This window comes from Nothobranchius furzeri, chromosome 1 (assembly GCF_043380555.1).
Source record: "Nothobranchius furzeri strain GRZ-AD chromosome 1, NfurGRZ-RIMD1, whole genome shotgun sequence".
Lineage (NCBI taxonomy): Eukaryota > Metazoa > Chordata > Actinopteri > Cyprinodontiformes > Nothobranchiidae > Nothobranchius > Nothobranchius furzeri.
In genome coordinates, this window is record NC_091741.1 from 14945340 (window position 1) to 14954148 (window position 8809).

Genomic DNA, 8809 nt, shown 5'->3' on the forward strand with positions numbered 1-8809 from the left:
CGAGTGTGCACCAGAAACTACAACCAGTACTACAGAAAACTGGCATGAGGGTCGCTGTCTAACGTTATGTTGGTGTCTCGCATCGACCGTCGACGGCCGTTTGCCAGCGGCTGAAAATGGCACAGTTGACGAAATGGAAACGCCGACCGTCGATAGTGCACTCACGCAAGTTCCAACCGCACCATCTCAGGAGACAGACCACAGAGTCATATTAGCGGAGGGTAGATAGAAAATGCGCAAACCGCCGCAACCGCCCATATACATACTATACGAGTTCAACATAGAGTGGAGTAAGAAGTCACTACCGATTGTATTTCCAACGTGCAAGCAGCTGGTGTGTGACACTTTACTTGAGTATCACAGAGGTTGCGATGTACTGTGTTCCACGAGCGCATGGAAACAATTGAACGAACTTCTACGGACCGTACTGTTTGGGTATGAGCGAGCTGTAAAATCAATACACGCTAGACACGCGGACTTTGCCACGTTACTGGACACGCATATCGCCACAACAAAACCGGGTCAAGTGTTCGGGACGTCACCGCGCTCAACTATACACGTCTTGGCCTACCACGAGTACATGAGCCCACAAGATCCTAAGCGAGGTCAAAGCCGTTGTGTCTACCCAACGCAAATTCAGCACAGCCGTGCGCGCTAAGACAAGTCCCTCTAGACTGCTGAAAACTTTGGAAACGTGGAAGGCTGGCGTGTACGCGCTTTCTACACATCTCAACGGTATGATCGCGATACTCTCGGCCGCACAACAACTAATGGTCATGTGTTCGGAAGGTCTGATCAGGTCTGACATGACCAGTTGTCAATCGACGTCGAGCGTGCACTCACACACGGATATCCTGGCGTACAGTAAAGCGACAGCGACCTCTACGCTCACGTTGATCGCCGATGTTTCGAAGGGCAATCGAGTGTGTTGGCTGACGAAAGCTATGGTGACCGACGGTCGCGTCGACTACAATGCGCCTCATTGCGAGTGGAGAGGCATATGTGATCCTTTGCAAATCGACAACACCACCACGGTCGAGTGCGAAGTCACGGTCGGCGGCGTGTTATCCTTACTGTGCTCCATACAATGTGACGGTCCGTGTCACGGACCGGTGTGTTACGACCCGACTAACGAAACGTACCAGGTGATAACATTGCATCTGCCCATTACAGCGGAGCGAGCGTTTCGCCACACTCCCAAACCAAGGTTAATAGTTGTAGCGCACGCCCTTTCGGACCTCGGTGCACGCGAAACACTGGCGTACACTCACAACATCACGCTCGAGACAGCTAAAGCGTTACGCAAAACAAAGGACGTGTTCAAATCCAGAGAGAATATACGGTCTTTAGCGTATGCGTATATAAAGAAGGTCGATGACATTTACAGACCCAGCGGCGTGGGCACCACAGTAGAACAACAAGGTGCTCTCAAGCGCACACAGATACTGGTCGCATTATCACTCGCGATGTCTATCCTGACATGCCCGTTTCTGATTTCTATGTATATTAAATTATGACAAGAGCTACGGTGGTTACGATTACACTCTGACCACGTGCCTTAGTTTCTGCTAGTGACCTATTAATACATTTGACCACTTGCTCTCACTGCCATTTAAGCGACTGTACCCACACGTACAACACCCAAGAAAAAAAATGATCTCGCTGTCTGTACTGGGTGTACTCTCAGTAGTCGCAGTTGCTCAGGCCATGGTGGTACGCTCACATAACGCCTCTGAGATACATCCCATCACACCACCTACTGAGCGCCTCCAGGAGAGAGGCCCCAGCAAGACGCGCCCCGAGGAGCGTCTTGCCACATGTCACCTCTGGGTCTGACTGAGTGCCTCCAGGACAGAGGCCCAAGCAAGACGCGCCCCGAGGAGCGTCTTGTCACATGTCAACACTGGGTCTGACTGAGCGCCTCCAGGAGAGAAGCCCCAGCAAGACGTGCCCCGAGGAGCATCTTGCCACATGTCAGCACTCGGTCTGACTGAGCGCCTCCAGGAGAGAGGCCCAAGCAAGATGCGCCCCGAGGAGCGTCTTGCCACATGTCAACAATGGGTCTGACTGAGGGCCTCCAGGAGAGAATCCCAAGCAAGAGGCGCCCCGAGGAGCGTCTTGCCACATGTCAGCACTCGGTCTGACTGAGCGCCTGCAGGAGAGAGGGCCAAGCAAGACGCGCCCCGAGGAGCGTCTTGCCACATGTCAACACTGGGTCTGACTGAGCGCCTCCAGGAGAGAGGCCCAAGCAAGAAACGCCCGAGGAGCCTCTTGACACATGTCAACACTGGGTCTGACTGATCGCCTCCCCAGGAGAGAGGCCCAAGCAAGACGCGCCCCGTGGAGCGTCTTGCCACATGTCAACAATGGGTCTGACTGAGGGCCTCCAGGAGAGAAGCCCAAGCAAGACGCGCCCCAAGGAGCATCTTGCCACATGTCAGCACTCGGTCTGACTGAGCGCCTCCAGGAGAGAGGCCCAAGCAAGACGTGCCCCGAGGAGCGTCTTGCCACATGTCAACACTGGGTCTGACTGAGCTTCTCCAGGAGAGAGGCCCAAGCAAGACGCGCCCCGAGGAGCGTCTTGTCACATGTCAACACTGGGTCTGACTGAGCTTCTCCAGGAGAGAGGCCCAAGCAAGAAACGCCCGAGGAGCGGCTTGACACATGTCAACACTGGGTCTGACTGATCGCCTCCCCAGGAGAGAGGCCCAGGCAAGACGCGCCCTGAGGAGCGTCTTGCCACATGTCAACACTGGGTCTGACTGAGTGCCTCCAAGAGAGAAGCCCCAGCATGACGCGCCCCAAGGAGCGTCTTGCCACATGTCAACACTGGGTCTGACTGAGCGCCTCCATGAGACAGGCCCAAGCGAGACGCGCCTGGAGGAGCGTTTTGCCACATGTCAACACTGGGTCTGACAGAGGGCCTCAAGGGGAGCGGCCCAAGCAAGATGCGCCCCGAGGAGCATCTTGCCACATATAAACAATGGGTCTTACTGAGCGCCTCCAGGAGAGAGGCCCAAGCAAGACGCGCCCGGAGGAGCGTCTTGCCACATGTCAGCACTCGGTCTGACTGAGCGCCTCCAGGAGAGAGGCCAGAGCAAGACACGCCCCGAGGAGCATCTTGACATATGTCTCCTCTGGGTCTGACTGAGCGCCTCCAGGAGAGAGGCCCAAGCAAGACGTGCCCCGAGGAGCGTCTTGCCACATGTCAACACTGGGTCTGACTGAGTGCCTCCATGTGAGAAGCCCCAGCAAGACGCGCCCCGAGGAGCATCTTGCCACATGTCAACACTGGGTCTGACTGAGAACCTCCAGGAGAGAGGCCCAAGCAAGACGCGCCCCGAGGAGCGTCTTGCCACATGTCAACACTGGGTCTTACTGAGCGCCTCCAGGAGAGAGGCCCAAGCAAGACGCGCCCCGAGGAGCGTCTTGTCACATGTCACTACTCGGTCTGACTGAGCGCCTCCAGGAGAGAGGCCCAAGCAAGACGTGCCCCGAGGAGCGTCTTGACACATGTCAACAATGGGTCTCACTGAGGGCCTCCAGGAGAGAAGCCCAAGCAAGAAGCGCCCCGAGGAGCGTCTTGACACATGTCAACACTGGGTCTGACTGAGGGCCTCCATGAGAGAAGCCCAAGCAAGACGCGCCCCGAGGAGATTCTTGCCACATGTCAACACTGGGTCTGACAGAGGGCATCCAGGAGAGAGGCCCAAGCAATACGCGCCCCGAGGAGCGTCTTGCCACATGTCACCACTGGGTCTGACTGAGCGCCTCCAGGAGAGAGGCCCAAGCAAGACGCGCCCCGAGGAGCGTCTTGTCACATGTCAACACTGGGTCTGACTGAGCGCCTCCAGGAGAGAAGCCCCAGCAAGACGTGCCCCGAGGAGCGTCTTGCCACATGTCAGCACTCGGTCTGACTGAGCGCCTCCAGGAGAGAGGCCCAAGCAAGATGCGCCCCGAGGAGCGTCTTGCCACATCTGAACAATGGGTCTGACTGAGGGCCTCCAGGAGAGAATCCCAAGCAAGAGGCGCCCCGAGGAGCGTCTTGCCACATGTCAGCACTCGGTCTGACTGAGCGCCTGCAGGAGAGAGGCCCAAGCAAGAAACGCCCGAGGAGCCTCTTGACACATGTCAACACTGGGTCTGACTGATCGCCTCCCCAGGAGAGAGGCCAAAGCAAGACGCGCCCCGAGGAGCGTCTTGCCACATGTCAACTGGGTCTGACTGAGGGCCTCCAGGAGAGAAGCCCAAGCAAGACGCGCCCCAAGGAGCATCTTGCCACATGTCAGCACTCAGTCTGACTGAGCGCCTCCAGGAGAGAGGCCCAAGCAAGACGTGCCCCGAGGAGCGTATTGCCACATGTCAACACTGGGTCTGACTGAGCTTCTCCAGGAGAGAGGCCCAAGCAAGACGCGCCCCGAGGAGCGTCTTGCCACATGTCACCTCTGGGTCTGACTGAGCACCTCCAGGAGAGAGGCCCAAGCAAGACGCGCCCCGAGGAGCGTCTTGTCACATGTCACCTCTGGGTCTGACTGAGCACCTCCAGGAGAGAGGCCCAAGCAAGACGCGCCCCGAGGAGCGTCTTGTCACATGTCAACACTGGGTCTGACTGAGCGCCTCCAGGAGAGAGGCCCAAGCAAGAAACGCCCGAGGAGCGTCTTGACACATGTCAACACTGGGTCTGACTGATCGCCTCCCCAGGAGAGAGGCCCAAGCAAGACGCGCCCTGAGGAGCGTCTTGCCACATGTCAACACTGGGTCTGACTGAGTGCCTCCTTGAGAGAAGCCCCAGCAAGACGCGCCCCAAGGAGCGTCTTGCCACATGTCAACACTGGGTCTGACTGAGCGCCTCCAGGAGACAGGCCCAAGCAAGACGCGCCCCGTGGAGCGTCCTGCCACAATTCAGCACTCGGTCTGACTGAGCACCTCCAGGAGAGAGGCCCAAGCAAGACGTGCCCCGAGGAGCGTCTTGCCACATGTCATCACTGGGTCTGACTGAGCGCCTCCAGGAGAGAGGCCGAAGCAAGACGCGCCCCGAGGAGCGTCTTGCCACATGTGAACACTGGGTCTGACTGAGCGCCTCCAGGAGAGAGGCCCAAGCAAGACGTGCCCGGAGGAGCGTCTTGCCACATGTCAGCACTCGGTCTGACTGAGCGCCTCCAGGAGAGAGGCCCAAGCAAGACGCGCCCCGAGGAGCATCTTGACATATGTCTCCTCTGGGTCTGACTGAGCGCCTCCAGGAGATAGGCCCAAGCAAGACGTGCCCCGAGGAGCGTCTTGCCACATGTCAACACTGGGTCTGACTGAGTGCCTCCATGAGAGAAGCCCCAGCAAGACGCGCCCCGAGGAGCATCTTGCCAAATGTCAACACTGGGTCTGACTGAGAACCTCCAGGAGAGAGGCCCAAGCAAGACGCGCCCCGAGGAGCGTCTTGCCACATGTCAACACTGGGTCTTACTGAGCGCCTCCAGGAGAGAGGCCCAAGCAAGACGCGCCCCGAGGAGCGTCTTGTCACATGTCACTACTCGGTCTGACTGAGCGCCTCCTGGAAAGAGGCCCAAGCAAGACGTGCCCCGAGGAGCGTCTTGACACATGTCAACAATGGGTCTGACTGAGGGCCTCCAGGAGAGAAGCCCAAGCAAGAAGCGCCCCGAGGAGCGTCTTGCCACATGTCAACACTGGGTCTGACTGAGCGCCTCCAGGAGAGAGGCCCAAGCAAGACACGCCCCGAGGAGCGTCTTGACACATGTCAACACTGGGTCTGACTGAGGGCCTCCATGAGAGAAGCCCAAGCAAGACGCGCCCCGAGGAGAGTCTTGCCACATGTCAACACTGGGTCTGACAGAGGGCATCCAGGAGAGAGGCCCAAGCAATACGCGCCCCGAGGAGCGTCTTGCCACATGTCACCACTGGGTCTGACTGAGCGCCTCCAGGAGAGAGGCCCAAGCAAGAAGCGCCCCGAGGAGCGTCTTGCCACATGTCAGCACTCGGTCTGACTGAGCGCCTCCAGGAGAGAGGCCCAAGCAAGACGTGCCCCGAGGAGCGTCTTGCCACATGTCAACACTGGGTCTGACTGAGCGCCTCCAGGAGAGAGGCCCAAGCAAGACGCGCCCCGAGGACCGTCTTGCCACATGTGAAAACTGGGTCTGACTGAGCGCCTCCAGGAGAGAGGCCCAAGCAAGACGCGCCCGGAGGAGCGTCTTGCCACATGTCAGCACTCGGTCTGACTGAGCGCCTCCAGGAGAGAGGCCCAAGCAAGACGCGCCCCGAGGAGCATCTTGACACATGTCTCCTCTGGGTCTGACTCAGCGCCTCCAGGAGAGAGGCCCAAGCAAGACGTGCCCCGAGGAGCGTCTTGCCACATGTCAACACTGGGTCTGACTGAGCTTCTCCAGGAGAGAGGCCCAAGCAAGACGCGCCCCGAGGAGCGTCTTGCCACATGTCACCTCTGGGTCTGACTGAGCACCTCCAGGAGAGAGGCCCAAGCAAGACGCGCCCCGAGGAGCGTCTTGTCACATGTCAACACTGGGTCTGACTGAGCGCCTCCAGGAGAGAGGCCCAAGCAAGAAACGCCCGAGGAGCGTCTTGACACATGTCAACACTGGGTCTGACTGATCGCCTCCCCAGGAGAGAGGCCCAGGCAAGACGCGCCCTGAGGAGCGTCTTGCCACATGTCAACACTGGGTCTGACTGAGTGCCTCCAAGAGAGAAGCCCCAGCATGACGCGCCCCAAGGAGCGTCTTGCCACATGTCAACACTGGGTCTGACTGAGCGCCTCCAGGAGACAGGCCCAAGCAAGACGCGCCTGGAGGAGCGTTTTGCCACATGTCAACACTGGGTCTGACAGAGGGCCTCAAGGGGAGCGGCCCAAGCAAGATGCGCCCCGAGGAGCATCTTGCCACATATAAACAATGGGTCTGACTGAGGGCCTCCAGGAGAGAAGCCCAAGCAAGACGCGCCCCGAGGAGCGTCTTGCCACATGTCAGCACTCGGTCTGACAAAGCACCTCCAGGAGAGAGGCCCAAGCAAGACGTGCCCCGAGGAGCGTCTTGTCACATGTCAACACTGGGTCTGACTGAGCGCCTCCAGGAGAGAGGCCGAAGCAAGACGCGCCCCGAGGAGCGTCTTGCCACATGTGAACACTGGGTCTTACTGAGCGCCTCCAGGAGAGAGGCCCAAGCAAGACGCGCCCGGAGGAGCGTCTTGCCACATGTCAGCACTCGGTCTGACTGAGCGCCTCCAGGAGAGAGGCCCAAGCAAGACGCGCCCCGAGGAGCATCTTGACATATGTCTCCTCTGGGTCTGACTGAGCGCCTCCTGGAGAGAGGCCCAAGCAAGAAGTGCCCCGAGGAGCGTCTTGCCACATGTCAGCACTCGGTCTGACTGAGCGCCTGCAGGAGAGAGGCCCAAGCAAGAAACGCCCGAGGAGCCTCTTGACACATGTCAACACTGGGTCTGACTGATCGCCTCCCCAGGAGAGAGGCCCAAGCAAGACGCACCCCGAGGAGCGTCTTGCCACATGTCAACAATGGGTCTGACTGAGGGCCTCCAGGAGAGAAGCCCAAGCAAGACGCGCCCCAAGGAGCATCTTGCCACATGTCAGCACTCGGTCTGACTGAGCGCCTCCAGGAGAGAGGCCCAAGCAAGACGTGCCCCGAGGAGCGTATTGCCACATGTCAACACTGGGTCTGACTGAGCTTCTCCAGGAGAGAGGCCCAAGCAAGACGCGCCCCGAGGAGCGTCTTGCCACATGTCACCTCTGGGTCTGACTGAGCACCTCCAGGAGAGAGGCCCAAGCAAGACGCGCCCCGAGGAGCGTCTTGTCACATGTCACCTCAGGGTCTGACTGAGCACCTCCAGGAGAGAGGCCCAAGCAAGACGCGCCCCGAGGAGCGTCTTGTCACATGTCAACACTGGGTCTGACTGAGCGCCTCCAGGAGAGAGGCCCAAGCAAGAAACGCCCGAGGAGCGTCTTGACACATGTCAACACTGGGTCTGACTGATCGCCTCCAGGAGAGAAGCCCAAGCAAGAAGCGCCCCGAGGAGCGTCTTGACACATGTCAACACTGGGTCTGACTGAGGGCCTCCATGAGAGAAGCCCAAGCAAGACGTGCCCCGAGGAGAGTCTTGCCACATGTCAACACTGGGTCTGACAGAGGGCATCCAGGAGAGAGGCCCAAGCAATACGCGCCCCGAGGAGCGTCTTGCCACATGTCACCACTGGGTCTGACTGAGCGCCTCCAGGAGAGAGGCCCAAGCAAGACGCGCCCCGAGGAGCGTCTTGTCACATGTCAACACTGGGTCTGACTGAGCGCCTCCAGGAGAGAAGCCCCAGCAAGACGTGCCCCGAGGAGCGTCTTGCCACATGTCAGCACTCGGTCTGACTGAGCGCCTCCAGGAGAGAGGCCCAAGCAAGATGCGCCACGAGGAGCGTCTTGCCACATCTGAACAATGGGTCTGACTGAGGGCCTCCAGGAGAGAATCCCAAGCAAGAGGCGCCCCGAGGAGCGTCTTGCCACATGTCAGCACTCGGTCTGACTGAGCGCCTGCAGGAGAGAGGCCCAAGCAAGAAACGCCCGAGGAGCCTCTTGACACATGTCAACACTGGGTCTGACTGATCGCCTCCCCAGGAGAGAGGCCAAAGCAAGACGCGCCCCGAGGAGCGTCTTGCCACATGTCAACTGGGTCTGACTGAGGGCCTCCAGGAGAGAAGCCCAAGCAAGACGCGCCCCAAGGAGCATCTTGCCACATGTCAGCACTCAGTCTGACTGAGCGCCTCCAGGAGAGAGGCCCAAGCAAGACGTGCCCC